We start from the raw sequence: 8046 nt of genomic DNA, 5'->3' as shown, positions 1-8046 counted from the left end.
AGGATCCAGCAGTCAGCAAAGAAAAACAATAAACTTGCTCCAAATGCTGGTATAAAACAAAAAGAGGATTCCTAGATGAGAGGATTCCTAGATGAGAGGACTCAAATTGAAAGAAACAGTAAAAGAGTAGATTCCTGGTTATCAAAAAAATATAAGAGTCTGTGTGTGTAAAACTCTATTCACTTCTTTCCACCGGGGACCCCTTGCAGGGCTTTCTCCTCTTGGTTGTGTTAATTCCTTTTGTTGTTTTGCAGCATCTCTTCTGGGGTAGGTCTTTTTGTGCAGCACCGTTTCTTTGTACTACCGATGTTTCCTCCCAAAACATAAACAAAAGGAAGAGAAACGCCTTATGGGGAAAAAATCCTATTAATTATAAAGACACTTATAATTTCTTTTAAGACTTTGGAACTGGCTGGTAAAATTAAACAGAAGTACATACGTGTAGCACTACTGTGGAACGTGCAGAGCAGGAAAATATGGATCTTGAAGATTAATAGAAATGAATCTGTTATCTTCATCCTCCATTTAATTCCACAAGATTTTTCTGCAAAGATGTGAGTACTATGGATCTGAATCCGAAATGTCTTAAACTTCAGAGTATTCAGGGTCAACTACCAGAATTTTATGGTGGTGATCAGGTTTCTGAGAGAGTCTCTGAAGGTTTTCTTTTGACCCTGGCAAAGTCCCCTCCCGGTGGAACTCTCACTTATGTGAAGGTCATGTTAATACATTGGCTGGGGGGTTTCCTTATGAAATTAAGCAACAAAAAATGGTCCTCAGTTTTGTTTCGGTTTTAACTATTATTTTATTTTAAGATATGGTAAAGTGAAAAGCTGCTGTGGTATATTGTAATCTTTGCAACAGTGAGACAAACCCCGAAGTTGTAACCCTGTGTTATGTGAGTGCTTGCAGTCTTTCCATTTTTTCTTTTAGAAACAATTATTCTTGTCCCTCCCATCACAAGAAAGCTTCACGGTTCTTTGAATTTACAAAAATGCCTATTTATACGCATAGGTATATATTTAGGTTTATAGTTATATATTTATAGGTCCCATATTTTTTGAAAGTTAATTACAAAAATTAAAATGTAATGTTTGCTTACTTGTTCCTCCCCACAAGCTTCACATGTTCAAGTGCCGAACCTGTGCCTGAGCAAACAGTGCCGGCTTGCCAGCCCCGCATTAGCTGAAGCTGGGACGAAGGGTCACTGAGCGGGGGCCTGTAAGAGTGCGGGGACAAAAGCTGTAACCAGTTTGGTACCTGGGGACATATGCGTCTGCAACATCCATCAGCCTTCCTCAAGGAATCCCATGTGATTCTCTTAAAGAACAGGGGTTTCTTTCTGTTTCTCATTTATGCAAATAAAAGGTGAACCAGAAAAGACATCAATAAGGGTTAAGTGGCAATATCAAGTCAGTTTTACTGCCAGGTCACTCAGTCCTCAACAAATCAAGTAGGAAAAATGTGCCATTTATCAATATAATAAACAGGTATATCGCTCCTAAACCCAAACAGCTCTCTTGAAACCATACCTCAAAGCAAACAACCCATATCCTTTGCCATGTGCTAAGTAGGACCTCTCTGTAGTGCTTCTTTCTGTAGGTAGTGCAACTGGCCGCAGAGCTGCCAGCATGCGGTTTAACCTGCTGTGAGCCACGGCGGGGAATTCGGCAGGTCTTGCTAGCTTCTCTTGACATCTTATGGAGGAAAATATTTAGATTTTCTCTCCACTTTATATAGGTTAAAATTCTGATCCAGGCTTTGGACTAATAACCGTCACTAGCAGAGCTTTATAGACATGTCAGTATACCTGGCTGGAAGGCTAAAAGAAAATGAGTGAGCTCTAGCAGAGGTTTCATTATACCTTCTGGGTTTGGGGGACTTAATTTCTTGCTCCCCTCTGTCTTTCCCCTACTTTCTATCTCAAATAATTATTGTTGAAAAATCATTTTAGTCCTTTTGCACATCATACCTTTGTATAAAAATGTCTTTTGGGTTGTGTGTTTTCAACTGCGCACATCACTGTTGTGATTTGCGTGATCAGTCATAGCAATTGTGTGTAAGGGAAAAAAGGAGCAAAGCCGTCATTCCTACCCAGCTTGAGTGGCCACAGGGGACGAGTACAACCCCAGGGCTAGGATTAATCCCTCTGGACTTCAGGCATTTCAGAGCATTGCCTGACTCAGGAGCGCAGCTGCTCTGGGTTCCTCTAGAGAGGAAGACAGCTCTGAAACTGTTCTGGTTGTCAGTGGGGAAACTTTTTTCTCCACATTTTTGAGATGGAGGCCAGAGCACACACATCCTCACGCTAGGGATTGGCTGAGATATGCCAGTCAATTTAAGAAATTATGCAATAACGGGCAGATGTTTGTGTTCTCCCACAGTGATTATAGGAGTTTTGTTTCCTTAAGAAATCAGGCCAAAGGTTTTATTCTGGAGAACAAAAACCAGCGTGTTCTGAAAACAAATAGTGTACACAGAGTTTTCTCCGGGGAGAGGCTGAGGGAACTAACCATGCGACAGATGATGTTCAAGATCCCTTCACAGGCTGCTGCACTCATGACTGGGCTGTTTGGGCTGCCATAAGCAAAAACACAGACCTGAAATTTGGGTCTATGCAATGAAACTCTGGTGACATCCATGTAGTAGTCAAGCAAAAACCCACTAGACTTCGTCATGCTTTTCCCGGGAGGGAAAAAAACTGCGTATCAGTGAAGCTTAGAAAACTATAGTGCATAAAACTATAGTGCACTGAGTTGCATAACTAATAGTTCAAGCGGTGCTAATTTTGTAATCACTTGTACCAGTTTGATTTATGGGCTGTGTCAGCCTGACCTGACGGGTAGCAGTGAAGGGGACAGTGAGCAGCAAGCGCTCCATCGCGCTCCAGAGAGCCTTTGGATTGAGACTTGGGCATCTCTGTACAAAGAGAGCATGTTCTCCAAAGAAGTGGGGATTACTGCGTCATTGCTGTGTCCTGGTTCTCCTCAGCCCTTAAAATGTCATTTGGGAGCCTTTGCAAGTTAAACTGATCTTAATGCCATGCTGAGTGGAGCTGGAGGTGGTACAGCCCTCAGTTAGCCTCAGGATTTGGGGTGAAAAGCGACCCAGAGACCACCTTTGTTACTATCTTTTGGAGTTGTCCTCTAAGTACAGTTGTCCCTGAGACTACACTCCCACACTGTAATTACATCTGCTTCATTTACGGAATACCGTGTATTATATTTGTAGCCTGAGTTTTAAATGTGTATGAAGAGAAAATGAGGTTATATTATTGCTGTAACTGAGAGGAACCAGGACAAGTTTTATTAATTTCCTGCCACAGAATACTGAGTAAGCCAATATTTTATGGGAAAGTTCTGGGAGAAGAGTAATATATGTTACATTTCTGAATTCCGGAGGATATTTGGAGACTTTTACTGGCAATTGATTTTTCTACAGGTAAATTGTAATCCTTGATAGGCAGATGTGCCCCTGAATATAGTGTCTCCACTGAGATGCGCTCACTAAGGGTATGATGAAATGGAAGTAGAAGGTGTATCAGCTCTGCTCTGACAGGCGGTGAGAAATGGGAAATTGGAAATCCTGCCTGTAGCAGCTACCTTTCCCTCAGCTAAGGCAGCTGGTACTGCATTATCTACATTACTCTGAATGCTGAACATTCACAGAGATATTTTGTGTATGATTAAAAAATCAGTAATTTGATGTGTGTTTTAAGAAATTATTTCTCTTTATAGAGACTACTTTGTCCTGGCTTGTGTTAACTTTTACTTACCTTTGTTTTCTACCATTCCCTAATTGTGCTATGTTTTTGTAAGTCTTCAGCTTTCTGTATCTCTGTGCAGTATCAGCTGAAGATTTAAAAATCACACTTGATGTTCAGCACAGGTAAATGCTTCTGAGCTCTTGAGTTGGCAGGCCTCTGTGGAGAGGTCTGTGGGATGCCCCTGGTTGCGTAGCCCTTGGAAGAATGATCTTGGGTAGTTCAAGGAGGGGGCAGCTCTGCCTGCAATGATGACGTCCCTTGGCTGGGGCTCCTGTCCCGCGCTGCTGAGGGGGCTCTGGGTGAGCAAGGGGGGTCGTTGCTGCGGCCTCAGAGGAAGCAGTGGCAGTGAAAGGAGCAGAAGGGACTGACTGTGTGGATGGGAGACCTTCTGCTTTCAGGCATGCTGGTCTTTGTTTTTATAGGTGAATTAGTGGAGAGATTTTCACACTCTTGATGCTTGCTCCTGATGATTCGTGTGCTGCAGCGCGCCAATGCTTCGCATCGTGTAGTCACGGAGGTTATGGTATGTCGGGGTTCAGTGCAAAACCACCAGCTTAATAGGAACCTGCTGATGCGACATACACAATGTGGTTGCTGTATCCCTTTTCTTCTAAATGGTAACGTCACAGAAATACTTTGCTGATACTGAAGTTGCTGAGGTCAAAGTAGTGACGGCAGTGTAAAAGACCTGAAAATATATGAGTCAGGGGTACCACCTTCCCCTCTGACAGCAGGGTTACTCTGCAGTGCTTTTGGCCTTTCTTTGGGAAGGAACAGGCAAATAAATGCCAAGGGGGTGGCTGGACAGCAGAACTGCTGCTGCTCTGGGAGGATTTCGACCCTTCATTTCTTAGCAGTATGGGCTGTTCATGTTTCGGGTCTTTTCGTCATGCTGCAGTGTTTCAGAGACACTCATTCATCTCCTCACCCCCCAAGTGGCTTCAGGCCATTTCAGAATTACCTTCCTGTATGTGCAAAGGAGAGATCTTGTAAATAGAAAGCAGTGCCCTGAGAACAGCAGCATCCCAGGGAGTGGTTAGGTCATGGTCAGGCTGTGGTACCCAGCCAGGGCTGATATCCCATGTCTCACGGGAGCAGTTATTTCTGTTTCCATTCCTCTTGGGTACTACTCAAGCTGTCCGACCTTAGTTGCTGCTGGTTTTGAATCGTGGGCTAGCAGACTGGTTTGCTGCTGGTACGATGCTGCAGCAGTATTGTCCATCATCACTGCTCTGCCAGTGACACTTCTCAAAAGAGCTTTGTTTGTCATGTTGTCCTGTGGGTGTAACAAATGACCCACTTTTCCCTCTAGGGAGCTGCTCCGCAGCTGCACTGTCAGGGAGACTCATGCTCCACACACCATACTGAGCTCCCGCAAGGGTCTGCTCTGGCAAACACTGCAAGAGAGCATTGGCAGGAAGGTCTGAGCGCTGCTAGCAGCAAGTTACCTTCCTGCAGTACATGGAGCACTTGTTCTCCTGGCGGCTGAGCATGGTGGCCAGGTTGTCAGACCTCCCCAGGATAAATCACAGACAGTGGCTGCAGAGCTGCGAAGCACATGGTCAGATAAACAAGATCTAATTGGGAAGCAGGAGTCCCCAGCAGGCTGCTGACTCAGGGTTCCTCATTGTCCGATTCCTTGAGCACCTAACTCATTACTTACCACCGCACCTCATGAGGTTTGTGTAGAGAAAACCTGAGCACGGTGATGTGGATGCTTGATTTTTCTGTCACGTGTAGTGAGCAACGGTGGGATCAGTTGTAGCAACAGCAAGCTCCAGTTGCTGTTTGTTTCTTAGCTGTTTGATACATTTAAGACACTCCATTAAGCAGATGGCTGTTGAAGGCATCTTTTAGATGTACGTTGATGACGTGTGTATTTAAAATTCAGAAGTGAATCCACTTGAATGAGTTGAGTCATCCTAGTTGGGTGGAGGAGCCTGTACTGTTGTATTTTTGGTTAAAAACTGGAGGTAGCTTTCACATGTTTCATGTTTACTCTGGATGCCAGTTCTTGTGGGCCTGTTTCTTTGAATGGCCTGCATGGCCGAGAGCACCTGCCCTTCACCAGGAAGGCTGACAGGTAATTGCACCAAGTCCTTCTCTGCCACCCCAGGCAGTCGGGGGGAGGAAGGGGACACGGACTGCCATGATCACCATCCTGGCTGTCTTGTCTGGTAATGCAGAAAATCTTCCAAATATGGCTCTCCATGAATGAGCTGGTGTAGTGGCATGAACTCAGGACTTGCCTAGTAGCAAATTTACACCTACAGATGTGCTGGGTTAACCTAGCCGCCACCCCACCACCACCACCACAAAAAAAAAAAAAAAAAAAAAAAAAAAAGTATGGTTTTGCTGCTGCACATACTGAGTCTGATGGATTTAAAGCAAGTTTAAGACCTGTTTACCTTTCATTTAGTCCATTAACCTAAAGTGGAGAGGCACAGGAGTGGGAAACACCCTGGCAGTGGTAACTACAGCCTTTCCTATATGCTGTAACCTTCCCACGTATCGATGAAGCATTTTGTCTGTTCATGTCACACTCTGCACGTCTGTGTTACCGCTCCAGTGGGACCAGAGCACCAAACGCAGCCATCTGGGGAGTTTCCCCATGAATTTCAGCATGTTACAGTCCTGAGAGTATCCTTCCCATAAAACATCTTACTCCAGCTGAAACCAAACATCAGAAATTCACATCTGAGCGATTTTGCTAATCCCTCTTGAGCAAAACCGTGTCTAGTCAAGAAGGAAAGTCTCGTGTTAGGGTCTGCTCGCTGAGGAACAGGGTGCCGGCCTTGGGTCAATGTGCCTGAGGGAATCGCTCCTGGCCTCGTTCTGTGTCAGCAGATCCATAGGTGTCTGTGGCAGAAGTCTCTTGTGTGCCCATTCAGGCTCCCCCACTACTTGCTCTCCCAATCAGTGGTACACAAAGCTGTCCTAATGAGAGGGAAAGCCAGAGACCTGTCACATTAGTTCTTAAACCCAAGCATATTAAGATTTAAGGAGCTGTGATTGAATGCTACAGTCAGTTATTTTATTACCCAGACACTGTCCCAGAAAAGGCAGATAGCATCTAAAGCACTAGGAAGATGGCAAGGGAGAAAGATGATGAAAATCTTCTGCTTGGTTTTCTTGAGGTTTTCCCCTCAGGCCCCTCAGCAGTGCAAACGTTACCGCCGGGTTACTAATGGCAGTGGGGAATACACCTTGACGGCAGCAGAGCGGTGTATTAGGGTATTTTCTCTTCTTTAGATGAAAAACCCAGCTTTTGGATTCAGGCTAAAAAAGAAAAAAAAAAGTATTCATCCTGCTAAGTAGATTGAAAGAGAATCCAGATTAAATAAATCATTAAATCATTCCAGAATGTTATCCACCTGTTCTGGCCTGTAATTTATTTTCAGATGAACAGTAGGGTAAAAAAAAAAAAAAAAAAGGCAATACAATAGCAAAAATGATTTTCCCCTAACAGATGCTTTGATCCTGAAATGACACCTGGCCTGGAGAGCTGCATGTGCAGCTTTTGATATAATTTTATACTAATTGCTCCAATCCGCTACTTCATAACCTCGATAGCCACATAATGCTAAAACTTCAGCTGCAGCCACCTTTGAAGAGGGATCTCCAAGGCTTTTGCTGCTGTAAGGCCAATAAAAATCATCCCTTTAGTGTGGGATGGGAAACCTGTAAGGTGGACGGGACATCTGTTTGAGGGGACAGTAAAGTACCAGCCAGCTGGGGGTGAGAAGTCCCAGCCCATTTCAGTGTCATTTCTCATGTGCTGGTATGGGGATAAAGGAAGGTTTCCTCTGCCCTGTGTTCCTGAAAGAAGGGTTGTGCTTCAGAAGGCTGGGAAGAGCTGATCTGGGTGGTTACTTGGGTTGTCCAGGCCTTCTCATGACTCCCAGGGGTTCCCCCTGCTCTCTTGCAGAACCAGTGTTTTGTGCTGCCCGTGTTGGCTGGGGATGGGAGGGGGGTTAAGTGCGGGAAGCGGGTGCCCGAGGACCAGAGGTGGGAGGGCAGCACCGGTGCTGGGAGCATGGGGAAGGTGGGGAAAGATGGTTATTGTCCAGCTCTTCCACACCACCTCTCCGCCCAGCCGCAGCGGAAGGCAGCCACAGTCTGAGATCCCCATTTCATGTCTCTGGTGTGCATTTAAACAGATTTTCCCAGCTCGGTGGCCAGTTTTCAAATTAATTCTCCCGTTTGCTGGACGCAGCAAGGTTAAAGCAGGAAGCCGGTGCGGCAGCCGGTCTGGGGCGGGGAGGGGGGGCGGGAAGCCC

The sequence above is a fragment of the Egretta garzetta genome, unplaced genomic scaffold, assembly GCF_000687185.1.
Source record: "Egretta garzetta isolate BGI_Z169 unplaced genomic scaffold, ASM68718v1 scaffold314, whole genome shotgun sequence".
Taxonomy (NCBI): Eukaryota; Metazoa; Chordata; class Aves; order Pelecaniformes; family Ardeidae; genus Egretta; species Egretta garzetta.
This window is presented reverse-complemented; position numbering follows the sequence as displayed.